Genomic DNA, 14,316 nt, shown 5'->3' with positions numbered 1-14,316 from the left:
TAAAAAATGATAAAAATATTATTTGTTTCATTTCTATTTTCCTAACCAATTACTGTAAAGTATATAGCATAATGTAAATGAAAGAAATATCAGTTTGAAAAGAATCATCGTAGAGTGCACAATGTCTAAAACAATCGATAAGTTTGGTAGAAAAAGAAAATTGGGTGGTAATGTCATTCGAGGTCCTCCCGGGATTGGTTTTAAATTAACAAAAGATGGTCATTATGACATGCAAAGAAAAATATTGAAAAATATAAGCGAACCAATTGACAAGAGTGATTGTGTAACTGTATCATATCTTGAGGGGGAAATTAACGGAACAAAGGAGGTTATACTTCTAGCCCTACAAGCTGCAATACAATCCACAATAGGTAATATTGCTCGCGATGCCCGTCAAGCATTTGACGATAAAATTGCAGAGGCTCGGATAACTTTCACTCGTAAATTTGACAAACTTACAAATGATGTGGACATAAAAATGTCTGACATAACAGCGTCTACAAATAAAAAATTTGATGCTATGTCAAACATAACAGGGACTACAATGAAAAAGTATGATGTACTAGAAGAGAGAGTTGAAGTTTTGGAGAAAAGCCATAAAGTCAGGCCATCAGGTGGACTGGGATATCCAGGACTGGACATTGATCCAAATGTTAGAATAATAGAACCAAAACCAAAACCAACAGATGACGTATTAATTGAACCAACATGGTGAATTTACTCCCGCGTTAGGTTAGATTAGATTAATACATACAGTAGGTTAGGGTCATAGGTGTTAGGTTAGGTTAGGTTCCACGGCGCGCGAAGCGCGCGGGTGGGGGTGGGGGGCGGCGGGGCCGCGCGTAGCGCGGCCCCGCCGCCCCCCACCCCCCACCCCCCCCTCCTCCCCCCGGGGTGGTGGGTGGGGGGCCACCGCGCCGGCGCGCGAAGCGCGCCGGCGCGGTGGCCCCATTACGCTCGCGCCGGCGCGCGAAGCGCGCCGGCGCGAGCGTAGCGAATTGGGGCGTAAGCCGCGCGGAGCGCGGCCCGCTTTCTTCCCACCATTGCTCACCCCGCCCACTTCCTACCATTTCTCGCCCCACCATATTCCAACCATTGCGCATGCACGCCCCCACCTCATTCCCTCCACTCCCAATGATGTTGATACCCCGAGGAGCACGTTCTTCTACATTCAGTACGACAACTCCAGTCATCCAGAGCAGTCCAGCCATACTCAACCAGAAGCAGTGTACTATACGACGAGGAGCTAAGTTTGAGTAAGTTAACAATGTACTTTAATTTTTTACATCTACTAACTTTGTATTATTTTACATTTTTAGAATGGCATCCAACACTCAGGAATTAAATAACGCTGTGGCATCCATCATGCCTATGACAGAGCAGGAGAAGGCATCCACTTCGCGAGTTAGGTGCAGATCCACCAGCCCTGACTTATTCGAGGAGGAGGAGGAAGTCAGGCCTGTAAAGAAGGTTTGCCAACGACCTGCAGCGAAGGTTGGTCCTATTTCTAAGTACCGAGCTACTTGCAATAGGACTAATCCTTATGCAGGTAGTTGGTCGACCGCTCCAAACAGCTTAAGGCCCTCCACACCACCCGCAGCAGTAGTGGAACAACCTAGGGCGCCTTCTCCGGAGGAGCCACCAGTTGTATTGTCCCCATCGGAGGAGGCTCCCATCGTATTCACTCCGTCGGTGGTGCCGCTTTCGCCGATGCTGGCAACACCGGTGACGAATCCTGAAGTGTTAGTGCCACAAGTGCGACAGCCTATCGGAGAGGTTAGTGAAATGTTGGACAGTTTTCTACAGAGATGTAAGGAAGCAGAACATGCTTCTCGAGCTAGTGAGGCCGCGTTGGTTAAAAGGAAGCGCGAAATGGCTGAAATTGTTAACCGACGGAGGGAAGCAGAAAAAGTAATAGCCGAACTAGATCGGAAGTATGCATCTCTGGAGAAAAAGTGTGAAGCAGATACCTCTTCGATAGAGACTTATAAAAAGTTAGTGACTTTTATAAAAACTTTCCCATAGATTAAGTGTAAGTGTAGTAAGATTAGTTTTAGGTTAGTTAGGAATATTTAATTAAGATAGTTTTAAGTTTATGTTTGTAATTTTAGGAAATAAAAATAAAATAAAAAAAAAAAGAAGTGAAATTAAGGGTGTACATTATTTTGGTTTGGTACACATTGAACAATGCGATGGTTGGAGCATTTTTCTTCACTTCGTCTCATTATTATTTCCTTTTTTTATTTCAATTACAAGTTCTTCTATGCAAATACCTCACATCAATTTTTGTGTTCTCTAATCTATTGTAAATAATCTCTTGGGAAGAAAATATGTTTCATAATGAAATCAATAAGTATATTTCATATAATTCATATAGTATTTTCAATTTTCTCTTTCATGGAATATAGCTCATGTCATTTTTGAAATTCATTCCCACTCAATCCCCTCTCCTCCCCACTCCTCCCCCACTCCCTTTCAAAAGTATAAAAGTAGGAATTATCTGTTGGAATATTCAGTTGATCAGCCACCTTCAACATGGAACCTGATTCAACTACTGAGCCGTACAGTGACCCAGCGCATCAACATCCTTACTGGGCTTCTATCCATGAAGGTTTCGTTACCTCCACGACGGCACCTCACTCGATGGATTATGATGACATAATTTATGATGATCGGATACAAGTGCTTCACGTTACTGGAACCGATCAAGCGGACCTGTCTGATGGGGATTATCCAGATCCCTATGATTGGCGGAATGATTACGAATGGGATACACAGTCCGGAAACACAGACGACGACGACAGCGATGACGATGATGACGGTGACGCTGACAATGAGTCCGATGATAGTCCTCCACCATCCCCTATCCTGATTGATGAAGTCCTGAATTCAGACGATGATATGTAATCGTTTCCTCATTTCTCCCATCCTTTCTATTCCTTTCCTTTACTTCCACGGAGTACACACTTTTTGGTTGGTGTACACGAGGCACTGCGAGGTTGGGGCAGTGTCTTTTTCCCTCTCCCTTATTAGTTTTTTTTATAATAATCACTCAGAGTTTCTCATAATAATAATCACTTAGAATTTCAAGAAAATTGTCATTCTTATTGCTTTCGAATTTCAAACACTGAATTGTTCTACATTTACACTTCACCCCCTCCTTTTTTTTCCAATATAAATAAAGCATCAATCCCAGTTCTATATCATTCTTCCACAATGTCGAGTGCTGATTCCACCACCGAACCGATGAGTGTACCAGAGTGTTCTATGACGAGTACAGGCCCCATCCAGGTACATGGAATAGATTCAACGTTCGATCATTTCAGTACAAATTTTGCACAAATGCTGCAACGTATCTATGATCTACCTGATGATTTCCCGGCACGTATGGAAGAAGGTATGCAAGAGGAAGTAGAGGCAGAGTTAGAGATGGATGTCAATGAGTTAGACGATCTAGAGGATAACGAGCTAGATAATTATGCTAATGATGATTCCATTAGTATATCGTCTGATTCAGATGATTATGAGGATGACATCATCAGTATATCATCAGATACAGATGATGATACAATCATCATTGTTTCTGATGATGATGAGGAGCGTTAGTCCATACCATTGCATGGATTAATAAAAAACAGCCCTTTTCAGGGCTACAATTGAAGACTGAAACAATAAAAAAAAATAGCTCTTTTCAGAGCTATCATTATACTTTCAAACAGAAACAGGTTCATACCATTGTTAACATTATAGTCTCAAACAAAATGTATGTATGTAAAAGTATTCATCATTATATGCATACAATGATTGACAAAATGCCAACTTCAACTTTCATTTAAAGTAGTACTCATCATATGCATAGATATTCAATGACTATCAAATTCCAAATATCGACTTTTCAGTCAAAGTAGTAATTTATTTGTCATATAATGTATAGATATTCAAAGACTAACAAATTACTTAGACTTTTATTAGTCAAAGTATTCATTTGTCATATAATCTATGAATACTAATACAACTAACTACTGTTTGTGTGAATAATGTAGCCCTGAAAAGGGCTGTTGTTTTTTTTTTGACCAGTAGGTCCACGGTTATTGTGCCACAGGTTGGACATTATTACATATAATACATGTAGATAGTCGGGTGAAGTTTGTTAGTGGCCTCTCGCAAGCTTCACACCAATTCTGTCCCATTTCCATAATTGAGACAGTGTTGTGGGTGTTGACATGGGCATACCACCCTCCATTATTGTTTCTATGCGAATAAAACCGAAAGCAGCACCAACATAGTTTTTTGTTCTCTCCATCTATTGTGCTGATCAATACGTATGCATCCATTGCACAATACAAATCCAAGGGATCTTCCAGTGTCTCACTGACATTGAGCGTTCGCATACCGATCCTCAAAGCACCATCGCCTTCAGTTGTGTCAGCTTCTATCCCTTCATCATCTCCTTCTTCATCCATGACCCTCTCAAACTCCATCACGTCATCATCTTCGTCGCTTTGGTTGGCCTCGTTTTCAACTTCGTCTATCTCATCTTCATCGACTCCAACATCTTCTGCTTCAACTATCACTTCCTCTAGCGGAACATTGACATCCTCATCATCTGATTCGTCTATCCAATTGTTTTCATCAACAGCAGATATTCTATTTAATGCAGCATTTATTTTTGCAGAATTCATCTTGTTGTTGTTTGCTCACAGTTGTAGAGAGTGAATGAATGAACTCTAGGTTTGCAAGTCGACTTATATAGGAGGTGATGCGACTCCCACTTGACTCGTTTAGAGTGGAATAGTAGGAGAAGTTATCCCACTATACTTTCACATGATGTCGATTTGTATAAATAGAGATCGTAGGTGTAGGAGAGAGCATTCAGAGTTTCTGTAAGTCATCTCTTAATATTTCTAATCGAATTAGTAAAATGCCGTTTCCAAAAGAGTGGAATGAAAAACCAAAAGTGTGTGTCTACCCAATGATGATTGCAGGGGCTATTGTGTGCTACTTTTGTCAAATAAGTAGACCTAAGGATTCAATCAATCCATGTACTGGTATGTGTAGTGATTGCGTGTTGCGGATTCAACTATCGCCTCCTTCTCATCCACCGAAGCGAACAAAATCGGATTATCGTCAACAACAGTTACAGTGTCTGAAGTGTTCCGAACCTATAATATTTAACAATATAGGTATCTGTAGAAATATTTGCGGTACCTGTGCTGCCGTTCCAACTCCACTGCAACGTTGTTTGCGTTGTGATACATATTCCATGAATTGTTGGAATCATGTATGCAATGCATGTAGAAGTACTTGGGATCTGTGTGAGAAGGTTGGTCAACTCTACCCCAATAGGAGAATCCATTTTTTTCAATGTTGGTGTTTGACGCACGAGCAACAACTATTGAGGAATAGAGTCAAAGAACGTTCCACATCCACAGAGACATATTAACATTTTTCATTTTATATTTTTTATTATCGTTATTGTCCTCTATTATTAATAAATATATATATATATATATTTTGAATTTATTTGTATTATTTTCTAACATTTAAAAATACATGCATGCAACACAAAGTTTTCCTCTTAAATGACAAAGATTGTTACATGCGTGAATAGTTTAGTGAGAGAGCGCATGTGCCAGTTGATGAAAGAGCGCATGCGCTAGTTTATTTTCTTCTATAAATGGTGAGGTCTCAGTAACATCATCACCTTTCCTATCCACATTCTATTGCTATCACATATCATTCCTCAGACCTTAATAATCATGAGCTCTATGCCGCTATTGATTGCTGAAGATGGTTCACCACTTATTGATATCGATCAGACTGATTTTGAAAATATTCCAGTATTACATTTATCCAGTCAAGATTCGATAAATGATTTTGATATTAACGACTTCGTTAACTTTGCAGATGTGCCAGAACCAAATGAGCAAATTATTATTGAAAATCCGATCGTTTCGCAATTATCATCACTCAAACACTCTTCATCTACCCTTCCTCTTGGTGTTGATAAGAAATCTAGAACAATCAAGAGGAAGGTTACTAAGGCATCTTCATCGATTGTCACTGACTTTAAAGAAAAGAAAGAATCCAAAAGTGTTGTGCGACAGAAAAAACCCGCAACGAAAAGTGACAGATCGAAGAGGAAGCCAAAAGGTACTCCTAAAGAAATGAAGAGTGATTTGAAAGCTGAACCGCTATCTTCTTTCAGTCCCCTCCATCGGTTTGGGGAAATGAAAAGGAAAGCAAAATACCGTCTTGTAAAGGCACAGATGACTATTGCTGAACTTGAAAAGAGTGAGCGAGCTATTAATGCTAATAATGAAACTCTTGAAGCATTAGATGCCAAGATTGCATTAGCGAAGGTTGAATTGGCTAGAATGTCTAAAGATGCTGATGAACTCCGTTCAAAAATAGGTAAAGATAAGCAATTCCATCAACGTTCGAGAATGCAAGCTCAGGCTGAGCTTGAGCAGTCGACTAAGCTTTATGAGACGGCATTATCAGTGAGAGATAATTGGCAAAAGGAGTTGGATACTGCATTTCAAAGTGACGGCGATTAGTTTTGGGAATGATAATGTGTTTTCAATATCGTGAGTTGAAAAATATAAGCGGGAATGGAGTATACAATTAATTTGGTTTGGTATACACAGAACATTGCGAATGGCTGGGGCAATGTTTACCGCTGCAATATTTTTCAATTCACATACTTATAATTGAAATGAAAACAATAATGAACTTTAATATTACTTTATTCATAAAAGTCACTATTAGATACATTTAAACCATATTTGATTCATCAATCCAAGAATTTTGTTCGCTAGGAAGACCTAACCACTTTACATATACTTTATTTTTTCTTCTCTTCAACACCTTCTCAATCAGATATACGTCAGGATTCTCGGTTCGTAATAACTCTTCTTCGTAAAAACATCCTCTAATCGGCTGTTCATTCATATCTTCAAGATTATAAGTCGTTGGGATGGTTTTATTAATTTTAACAATCTTGAATAGCTCCGTGGTAAAATTCGCAGTGTAAGACTTTTCAAAAATATTTTTGTATTTACTTATACGTACAATATCATTCAATTGGAATTTGGGTTTACTTTGTCTTCCTCCAATTCCATTGATACCCTTGAATTTCAATTTTGTTGTTGAATCAACATTGATGGGTGCCATACCTATTGTACGATGAACTTTATTATTATATCTACTAGTTATAATTGGAAGAATATCAAGCCATTTGTGGTGACCTCTCATCGAAAATTCCTTGTAGAGCCATGCCTTTATTGTACGAATCACTCTTTCTGCTATAGCTGCCTTCTTTGTGCTGAATGTTGAATAATGATTGATATTATATTCTCGCATGAGAGATGAGAAGCTTCTATTAAAAAATTCTTTCCCTTGATCGCTTTGTATATGTTTAGGGGAAAATTTGGCTTTCTTCAGTACATATTTCATTGCATTAGTTATTGTACTACCTGTTTTATCTTTAACTGGCACAGTCCATAGATATTTTGAGTAACAATCAATTACTATAAGTATATATCGGTATCCTTCATTACTTTTTGCATAAGGCTGTAGTTCAGCTAGATCTATTTGCCATAGATCTGCAAAACCTTTGATGGTAGTTATTCTTCTACGAAAATTACGTCTTGCAGGTCTATGTAATTCATTAACAACTTGTCGTTTGATATCACTTACTTCATTAGTCATTCTATTTCAATATGATTAAAGAGAAAAAAAGTGATAATGTTACTGCATTGAATGATGATGTGACAGTGATCATTACTTGTGGATATATATTAATATATTATACCTTCTTCACGTAATTCTTCAATTATTGAAATTATTTCATTATCATGTCCGGTATGTCCAGCTGACTTTGATGCTACCAATAGTCGTAGGCGAGCAACTAACTCTTTCGGTGAATTCCAGTACACATAATTCGCAGGTTTAGAATTATATGTTTTCTCCATTTTCACTCGTTTGAGTGCTCCACCAATTTTACTTCTACTCCTAATTGGATATTGTCGTGAGTCTAATAGTGGTTTGATGACTTCACGAAATTTTTTAGAATTTGTATTTTTAAAACCATTCTTCAGATGATATTGTTTATATGGAGCATTCGTTATTTTCAATATTTTGGAATATACTTGACGAGTTTCTTCATTATCAACATCTTGTGGATTCTTCAAAAAGATCATATCATATAATTCTGGACTACCTGCGCATTCATATTTTTTCACTTTATTAGCATCCCAAAATGAAATGTTTCCATCTTTGAAATGTACCACTAGACTTCCCATTTTCAGCTTTTGTGTAATTGGATCCATACGTACGCCAAATGTTCCATCATATGCTGGATTTCTAGATTTTACATTATTCAAATGTTTCATCAAAACATCTTCACCACTTTCATTCATAACAGGTGAGATGTCAGGATCCGAGGAATCGATGTGGGACGATGATGGTGTTTCGAATAGAGTTGTTCTCATATCGTCTTGAAGTGTGCTCGTGTCACTATTCACAGATGATACACCATCAAAAGATTGTTTTCTTCTTATTGGAGTACTCATGGGATAATTTGAAGTAGATTGAACAGATCCACGATTTGGTGATAACACTGCTGATTTAGAAGTAGCGTTTGATGATAAAACATTCAATGGTTTCATTATGGGCTCATACAATCTTTCAAGTGTCGAACGATTTTCAATATTATCATTCTTGATAGAGTTGAATTTCTGTCTGACAGCTTCTGTTGTCTCTACTAGTTGACGTTTCAGATTCATTTCATTGTTTTTATGTTCAGAATCGTTTTTTGTATTCATAATGCCCTTTTTAAATTATAGCTCAATTCGTTGATGAAGTGACCTCTACAATATTCAGTGATCGAATAAGTTTCAAAAACAAGATCATGGGTATATAAAACTATCGAATCCTTTGCGATATCTACCTTCATCTATTTTTCTATCCTTATCAATTACTAGAAATCCATATTGATCCTCCCAGCATTTAACACACATCAATTGGAATTGTTTGAATGTTACATCGGGTGAAACATGATCTGAATAAATGTGATGTAAATTCGTCTCATCTTGTTTGAACATTATAATGAAATTGGTATTGTCACGCACTAACTGTTTGGGTACCCGTGAATATGTCTGTGCTAGATAAAAACAATCAACATCCTTATGACGTCCCATACAGAAATATGATCTAATAATATCTTGCTTTTCACATATCACATCATCGAAAATGAAAACAGAATTAGGCTTAGCGTCGGAGGGTTCCACTATTTCTGCATTATTGCTGAATGTATAAAAACCTAATCCTTTTATAGGTTCCAAAACACTTCGCAAGTACTGATATTTAGGTTGATTGAGTGACTTCGAATAGAGATACACATTTCTAAATCTCAATCCTTGTGGATGTGTTAATAGTGATATCATTGCATTCGTCTTTCCACAATTTGAAGGTCCTATAATGAGTCCTCGAACTGATGATGGAAGTAGTGGACCATGTCTGAATACTCTTTGTCCATTCAATCCACACCCAAATTTCTCATCTAGATTATCTACAGCAAACTTTTCTTTCTGTTTTACAATGCGCATCGTGCCGTGGTTGGAGACTATATAAATGTTATTAGCTTATTCATTTCAATGTGTACCATCAAACGATACGGACGTATTGAAAGTGATCGTAAAATTAAAAGAGGTTGTGGTTTTGTTAATGATTTAATAAACAAACTTCCTTTCGAATTACATCTACCTGGAGGATATCAATACTGTGGACCGGGTACAAAATTGAAACAACGTTTAGCTCGTAACGATCCTGGAATCAATAAATTAGATATTGAATGCAAAAAACACGATATTCAATATTCTAAGCATCCATCTGATCTTGCAGCAAGACATTTAGCCGACAAAGAACTTGAATACAGCGCTTGGGATAGGGTTAAATCAAAGGACGCGAGTATTGGGGAAAGAGCAGCTGCATTACTTGTCACCAACATTATGAAAGCGAAAAGACATATGGGCATGGGTTGTAGTACCAATAAGAAAAAATGTAAGAGGAAACAATCGAAGAAAAATAATATTAAAAAAGTTGCATTTGGTGCTGGGATAGTCCATAAAGTGCGAAATGTATTGAAGAAAGCTGGTGGGAATCAATTTGTGACGAATAATAGCAAAAAAGCTATCACTGTGGCATTGCAGGCGGCACGTAAATACCTTAAAGCTGCCGGTGGAAAGAAGAAAATCCGCACACCACGCATAATTCCTGTTCCCAAGATCGGTGGACTTTTACCATTGATACCAATTTTTGCTGGACTATCCGCACTAGGAAGTTTGGCGGGAGCCGCTGCTGGTATTACCAAGGCCGTGAATTCGGCAAAAGCCAGCAGAGCGGCTTTAATGGAAGCCAATCGTCACAATAAAACCATGGAGGCTGTAGCATTAGGCAAACGCGGAAGTGGAATATATCTCAAACCATACCGTAAAGGTTTAGGACTATATTTAAAACCATACAAAGCCACAAACAAAACAAAAAACTGATTGAACCCCTACCTCAGAGGCCTCTTACTGATCTCGATCTCAGTTATTATGCACAAAAAATGAAAATTCCACATTTTCGTGGTGTTTTTATGCGTGATAGATTACCATCTTCAGGTCCAAAACAAAACGAGACAGCTATTGTTAATTTAGATGGAATAAGTGGACCAGGAACACATTGGGTGGCATATAAAAAATGTGGGAAAGAAGTCACATATTTCGATAGTTTTGGAGATCTACCCCCACCATTGGAATTGACTCGATTCTTTCGAAAATGTTCGAATGTAAAAATCAAATATAACTATGATCGACAACAGAAATTTAATACAGTTCTCTGTGGTCACTTGTGCTTGCAGTTTCTCTCTAAATAATTTTCCAAATAAAAATGGATTCAACACCAAAACTGGATCGGGAGGCTATCAAGGGAATGGGGTTTTCACTTAGAATGTTTTCAAAATATGGTACCTTGAAAAAAATGGATAAAGTGATGCTTGCAAATATGCCTAAGGAAGTGATACTTGCATGTGTTGCACATGAGATTGCATATGTTTGGGAAAAGTTGCCTAAGCATCTGCAAGATGACATCGATATAATGAAACATAGATATTGTTATGAGCACCACCACGATCAAAATTCAGATTCGGATGTTAATGATGGTCCTATACCTCGAAAATCTATGTGTTGTATTTGTAATATAGAGGATGTGAATATTGGTATCAATAAAAATGATACTTATTACAATACAACACCTTCCAAAAAGTGTAAATTGTCTCAAATGTGCTGTTGCTGTGTACAATAATAAATTGAAATGTGTTTCAAAATATTCATCAGTCATGTCACGAAAGTTCGAGCTACAAGCTGTCGGGACAAGTGTCTTGAGTGCGGATTTTTTTCCACCAATTGAATTGGATAGGAACAGTCGTTATGGATTAGGACTTTTGGGATTCTATGGATGCAATACAATCAATAATATAACTGAAGCTAATAACTTAGTTAGTTTTAGAATCAGTAATGACAACTCATCGATACCCCAAAAGTTGACAATTGAAATTCCATGTGGTGCTTACGAAATAGAAGAGATCAATGCCGTCATACAGAAACATATCATGTTCAGATTGTTTCATGATAAAAAACCAAATGATGTCGTTGCAGATGATATTTTCTATCTACACGCCAATAATAATACATTCAAATGTGAAATGCGATCCAAATATGAAATTGATCTGACACATCCAAATTCTATAGCAGAAATGATGGGGTTCGCTCATGGAATATTTCCACCAAATCAGATACATGAATCATCATTACCAATAAACATTACAACTGTGAGACTTATCCGCTTAGATTGCAATATAATATCAGGTTCATATATAAATGGTGAAGAATCTCACATTCTTTTCTCATTCGATATTGATGTTGAACCTGGCTACAATCTTACTAAAGAACCACACAGTATTATATATATGCCTGTCAGTCCAGAAGGTCGTCAATTGATTCACAACATTACAGTGCGTATTTTGGATGAAAAAAATAACCTTATCGATTTTGGAAGTGAAGAAGAGATTTTCATTATTTTGGAATTGAAGAAAATCGAATAACTGTTGTTATGGGTTTCATTTACAATAGACAAAATCGCATTGAACAATCCCAAACGAGTTGCACTATCAAAAAGAAAGGTGTGCATAAAAAGAAAAGTGTGCATAAAAAGAAGCTCATTCCACAAGTGTATGCTAAACAGTTAGCACATAACGCTCTGTCTGTGAGTGATCTTAAATTTTTGAAATCGATTGGATTGAAAGTGAGAAAATAACAATGGTGCTCGAAACAAACAGTGAAAAGTTGAATATATTCAATGAACCAGTGCTCGATCATTCTCTCATAAGTTTACATGAGCACACATATAAGCCCTATGGATCACCGCTATTCAGGAATTCGGATGAAATCAGAATTGCAATCAATAATCAAGATGTTATACTAGATATTGCCGACAGCTTCATTTACATAGAAGGTAAATTCACCCCCAAAGATGTAGCGAAAACATGCTATCTCTCGAATAATGCAATTGCATTTCTCTTTGACGAAATTCGTTATGAAATGGGTGGTGAACAAGTGGCTGTTGTTAGAAAACCTGGGATAACATCTACAATGAAAACCATGATATCATTTGGACAATCTCATGCTAACACATTATTGACATCTGGTTGGGGACTTTCACAATTGAAGCAAGATATCTTGGATACAAACAGTCATGTTTTTAGTGGAAAACTACCACTGAAATATTTGATGGGTTTTGCTGAAGATTACAACAAAAGTATCTTGAATGCCAAACAGGAATTGATTTTGATTATCGCTCGATCATTCAAAAACTCGTATATAGGTGAGGTTGATGCTGATTTGGAAATAAATAAAATCGAATGGAAAATAAGACATATTGTACCAGATGATAAACACAAGCTAAAACTTTTGAGTAGAATAAACAAAAGCGGTCTGAATGCCAAAATCAAGTTGGCGTATCGTATGTGGGACCTCTATGAACTACCATCATTACGTGGGACTTCTTCAGACATATGGGCCATCAAAACAACTAATGCATTGGAAACTCCTCGTTTTGTCATCATCGCATTCCAAAGTACTACCACATCTGAAGATAGAACACAGGATATTACAAAATTCACAACTGCTGATATCAATAGTATTCGAGTATACTTGAATTCTGAAGTTTATCCATATGAGCGTTGGAATTTGAATTTCGATAAAAAACTTGATGCTCCTGCTTATTATGCTTTTGAGAGTTTCCAGCGAAGTTATTATGATAAAGATATGAGTGAACCTCTGATGGACATTGGGCAATTTAGAGATAATCCACTATTCGTCATCGATTGTTCCCATCAACCGAATGCAACAAAATCATCAACTATTGATATAAAGATTGAGTTTGAGACGAGGAAGACCAAGTTTCCAGACAACACTAAAGTATATGCATTAATTTTGCATGATACAGTTTTAACATACAATGCATTGGATGGTTCAGTTCATAGCAGATATTGACACTTTTTTTCACTCTATCATATACTGTTTTATGATCTTTTTTTTATTTGTAACTGACTTATATCATGTATTGTATTTTATATCATATTTATTGTTTTGTAATCATTTTCTATTGTATTTCATGAGATTTAAATAAATAAAACATGAAAATAATTCAAAGTTTTTTATTTGACATTATTTATGATTTACAGGAACATACAGACTATCTAAAATAACTTCTTCCTCATAATCATCATTTTCGCGACCATCTTCAATTTCCTCTCGATTTTCATCATTCAATTCAAAGTGATGAATAATCCATTCTGGCAAGTATGGTTGGAGGCTATACAGGAATCTTCTTAGGTTCAGTTCAATCATAACCTCACAAAGTTGCCACAATTCCAATTCATTATCCAAAAATTTGTTACAAACTTCTGCACCACTCCAATACTTCTCAGCATCACGAAGGCATAATTCGATTTGTTTTTCATCATAGCATACACTCATATCATAATTGCTTGCATGTTCGGCTCCATCACCCAACACCTTCAATTTAGACGACAAATGTTGAACCGATGATTTGAGATCTACAACATCGACCCAATCTTGACTTGCGTACTGCATCCACATCTTTAAATGGTGGAACTGAAATCGAATAAAAAAAAACAATAAGCAACCTCCAATTTTTCAGTGATATAATACTCACATTCCCATTTTACTTGTAGTTACAAAGTGGGTG

At 37.0% G+C, this 14,316-nt stretch overlaps 2 protein-coding genes across 3 annotated transcripts in view; one reads left to right on the top strand and one right to left on the bottom strand.

Moving 5' to 3' along the window:
* LOC111515765 (dopaminechrome tautomerase) overlaps positions 1-14,316 on the bottom strand; it is a 162,119-nt gene that overhangs the window by 67,281 nt on the left and 80,522 nt on the right. The gene's annotated exons all lie outside the window — the stretch shown is intronic.
* LOC111514224 (15-hydroxyprostaglandin dehydrogenase [NAD(+)]) overlaps positions 1-14,316 on the top strand; it is a 54,891-nt gene that overhangs the window by 31,462 nt on the left and 9,113 nt on the right. The window lies entirely within an intron of this gene.

The sequence above is a fragment of the Leptinotarsa decemlineata genome, unplaced genomic scaffold (genome assembly GCF_025532065.1).
Source record: "Leptinotarsa decemlineata unplaced genomic scaffold, Ldec_3_MD MMD2_tig00001393_RagTag_RagTag, whole genome shotgun sequence".
Classification (NCBI taxonomy): domain Eukaryota; kingdom Metazoa; phylum Arthropoda; class Insecta; order Coleoptera; family Chrysomelidae; genus Leptinotarsa; species Leptinotarsa decemlineata.
Note: the sequence above shows the minus strand (reverse complement) of the source record. Positions and strands in the feature narration are given on the sequence as shown.